Consider the following 4,695-nt stretch of genomic DNA (forward strand, 5'->3'; position numbering starts at 1 on the left):
TATACTGAACATTCCATCCAGAAGAACAATATACATTCTTAAGCGCAGATGGAAAGTTCGCCAAGATATATATGCCACAAACAAGTATTAATAAATTTAAGATTGAAATCATATCAAGCATCTTTTCAAACGGCAGTAGTATGAAACTAGAAGTCAATTACAAGAAGAAAACTGAAAAATTCACAAATATATAGAGATTAAACAACATGCTACTGAACAACCGATGGGTAAAGGAAGAAATCAAAAAATATGTAAAGATGAAGGGAAATACAATACACCAAAACTTGAGGGATGCAGCAAGGGCAGTTTTAAGAGGGAAGTTCATAACAATAAATAACTATATGCATCAAGAAACAAGATCTCCAAAAACCTACCTTTTGTACCTCAAGGAACTAGAAAAGAATAAACTAAGCCAAAGTGAGAAGAAAGGAAATAAAAATCATGATAGAAATAAAATAGAGACAAAAAAGACAATAGAAAAGATCAGTGAAAACAAGAGCTAGGTTTTTTGAAAAGATAAAATTGGTAAATTTTCAGACTCAGGACTCAAAGTGAGACTACAACTGATGCAAAAAGAAAGGATTATAAGAGACCACTATGAATAATTACACCCCAGCAAATTGGACAACCTAGAGGAAATGGAAAATTCCATCATACTACCTACCAAGACTCATGAAGAAATAGAAAATCTGAATAGACTGATTACTAGTAAGAAGATTGAATCAGCAACCTCCCAACATAAGTTCAGGACCATACAGCGTCACTGGTGAATTCTACCATATATTTAAAGAACTAATACCAATCCTCCTCAAACTTCCAAAAGATAGAAGAGGTGGGAATACTTCCAAACGTATTTTATGAGGCCAGTACTATTACCCTGATACCAAAACTAGACAAGGATACCACAAGTACAAGCCAATATCCCTGATGAACATAAACGTAAAAATCCTCAACAAAATATTAACTAAATTCAACAATCATTAAAGGGATGATACACCAAGATCAAGTGGGATTTATACCAGGGATGCACAGATGGTTCAACACCCTCAAAGTGATACCACATTAACAAAATGAGTAATAGGACCATCTCAATAGATGCAGAAAAAAACTGACAAAATTCAACATCCGTTTATGATAAAAACTTTAAACAAAGTGCATATAGAGGGAACATACTGCAACATAATAAAGATAGGCTCACAGCTAACATACTCAGTGGTGAAAAGCCGAAGCTTTTCCTCTAAGATCACAAGTAAGGGATGCCTACTCTTGCAATTTTTATTCAATATATTATTGGAAGCCCTAGCCAGAGCAATTGGGCAGGAAAAAATAAAAAGCAAATCAGAAGTAAAACTCACTATCTGCAGACGGCATAGAAAACCCTAAAGACTCCACCAAAAAACTTAAGACTAGAACAAATTCAATAGTTGCAGGTTACAAAATCAGTATACAGAAATGTGTTGCATGTCTATATACTAATAACGAATTATCAAAATTTAAGAAAATCCCATTTACAGTTGCACCAAAAGAATAAAATACCTAGAAAATACCTATCTAAAGGTGAAAGATGTGCACACTGGAAACTGTAAGACACTGATGAAAGGAAATGAAGACAAAAATAAATGGAAAGATATTAATTGCTCATGAATTGGAAGAATTAATATTAAATGTCCATACTACCCAAAGCAATCTACAGATTCAGTGCAATCCCTAACAAAATTCCAATGGCATTTTTCACAAAAAGGGCAATCAAAATTCTTGTGGAACCCAAAGACCCTGAATAACCAAAGCAATATTGAGAAAGAACGAAGCTGGAGGCATCACACCTCTTGATTTTAAACTCTTACAAAGTTATAGTAATCAAAACAGTATGGTATTGGCATAAAAGCAGACACAGATCAATGGGACAGAATAGAGCCCAGAAGTAAACCTACACATATATGGTCCATTTCCAACAAAGGAACCAAGAATATACAGTGGGGGAAGGACAGTCTCTTCAAAATAAATGGTGCTGGGAAAACCAGACCACTATCTACATCATGCATAAAAAATAATTTGAAATGGATTAAAAACTAAAATTTGGATCTATGAAATTCCTAGGGGAAAAAGAACATAGGTGGTAAGGTTCTTGACATTGGTCTTAGTGATTATTTTTTGGATCTGGCAACGAAAGCAAACAAACTGGCCTAGTAGACACACAAACTAGGTCAGAAAACCCGGGAGTTGCCCTGTGACGGCTCTTAGATAATTTCTTCTCTCTTGTAGCCACAAGACTGATACATACAGTGATAAACCAGAAGGAAAGTCTGATCCTGCAGGTTATTAATTTCCAAAGTCAAACCTCAAAAAGAAGGCTTACGTATTTACAGAATGGCAAGAATTTCTTAACTCTAATATGTGTCAAAGTACTCTGAGGATGCTATCCTATACCAGGGGAAGAGAAACAGTTTAGGTCAAGCTAAATTTATAGATATTGCAAGTGATCACAGGTGATGATCTAACTCATGTCAGCCATGGGTGTCAGATACAATTGTGTCCCATAACAGTAAGTGGATCCTTGCTGCCTTGAAACCCAGCCAGGCCAGATAACTAATCCAGATAACTTGGTCAACATTCTTGTGTTCAGACAACAGAATTCCCTCAAGCTAGTTTAAGCAAAAGGAATTTTTTAAGCATTATAGACAGCCCATAGAATCACTAAAAAGGATTGAAATGGAGTCTAGACTGAATTCTAGGAGTGAACTCCCAACTTCATACTCATACTGCAAAAGTTGCAAGGTGCAGCTGCTGCTTCTGCGATCAGAAAGCCACCTGCCACTTCAGAAAGCCTCCCTCCACCACTGCTGTCAGTTCCAAACCCATATCACCCTTGGGAAGACCCAAGCCTACATAATAAATAAAAGCTTCTCTCCATATAACTCCATTCTGAATCACTCTCACCCAAGTGCATCAGATCAGAAGAATGCTGGTTTTGTTTGGAATTAGCTCTAAAGGAATCTGGGGAGTGGTTTTTAGCTTTCTAGACTCTAAAGCACAAGAAAGCAGGATAAAAAGGGATTGACAATTTATAGTATCTTCTTTGTAGAATTCATGCTAATATACATGTAGACAGAGATAATAGATGACCAGACAACATGCTTTTTCACTCACAAAGTCTTGGATGTATTTCCACTAACATGGATTACCTCATCCTTTTTGGTAGCAGCACCGTATTATTTAGTGTGGATGTGCCTTAATTTAGTCACTATTTTCTTTCTGTAAGACACGTAGGTTTCTTCCATCTTCACTGTTAACAACACTGCTATATTCCTCTGTATTCCTTCATCCTAAACCTATATATAAAAAAAAGAATCCTGTACATACCTTTTTTGGGGGCGGGGGGGGGACATGTATATGTGCTTCTGGACTTGAAATTGGACTTCCCGGTCATGAGCTATTTTTCTGTTTCATCTCCCTACTCCAACCCCCACCCTTCGAGTCCAACTTGTTCTTTTCCCAAAGAGAACATACGCTAAATGAATGGATCATCCTGCTTTTCTCTTGCCACAAAGCACTATTTGCATTAAGGGAATTTCCGATGCAAAATAGCCTGGCACGCTTTCTTTTTGCTACAGCATATCTGGGTCGGGCATCTTGAAAGAAAAAGTCCCTAACAGAATATTATTATATCACCTCCCACACTTTTAAATAATTGTTTTCCATAGACAAGTGCCAGTTGTTTCTAATTATGAATAATGGCCCACAAAGGTGTTCTCTGCTTATAGAAGTACATTTCACAGCCCCAGTGCAAATAGGCAACTGCCATAGGTAGCAGTGAGATGTACCTGAAATGAGGTGTCAGAACAGCTGCATGTAGCTTAACATGGAAGAGGGCCCTGAGGGAGAAATAGACATTTAAAAAGTACTCCTGAGACAGCAAATCACTGAACTGTGAAATGCAGAACATCGTAAATTTCCTGAACTTTGTTTTCAACATCTTTTAAAATAGTAAAACCTACTATTATAATGCTCTATGAGGAGTAAAAAAAATGTTAAACTAAAATACTGCTATTAGAGGCTATATGTGCATGTAAATGTCACAAATGCCCTAGACCATGTTAGCTAAGAAAGGCAGGAAGTTGTGACCAGTGATAGAGCATTCAAGTAAACTTTCAAGTCAGTACCTTTCTCCTTAAGTGATTTTCTCTCATTACCGCCATAATGGATCTTGATGTTCACCCTATCCCAAGGCCTATCTCCAGCCTGTGCTTCATTAAAAAAAAAGAGGGGATGGGGGGTGGGGGCAGGAACAGATAGGCGCTTCCTTTGTGCTCCCTAATCCATGCATATGAATATGCTTTGTCTAAGTGGAAGAGTTTAAATTTTCTGTGATTTCCTTTCAAGACTTGTACCCTGGATCTATGCCATGGTGAGATCCCAATTTTAACTAGGCCACTACTGAAGAATCAATAAAGCTTGCGGGGCTAAGCACAGATTGCCACTTCTAGCTGCGTATGTTAACTGTGTGCCAACAACTTATCTACACCTGTCTCTTATGTAAACTAGGGACAATCACAGGTCTGTGCAGATTAAATGTGTTGATAAAACATTTAGAACAATGCCTACCACAAGTAAACACTTTGTGATTAAAAATAAAATAATCAAAGAGCAACTATTGATTTGGTTAGACTAGGTATTCTAAAATCTTTAGTCCTGTAA

This window comes from Pteropus vampyrus, unplaced genomic scaffold (genome assembly GCF_000151845.1).
Source record: "Pteropus vampyrus isolate Shadow unplaced genomic scaffold, Pvam_2.0 Scaffold16, whole genome shotgun sequence".
Classification (NCBI taxonomy): domain Eukaryota; kingdom Metazoa; phylum Chordata; class Mammalia; order Chiroptera; family Pteropodidae; genus Pteropus; species Pteropus vampyrus.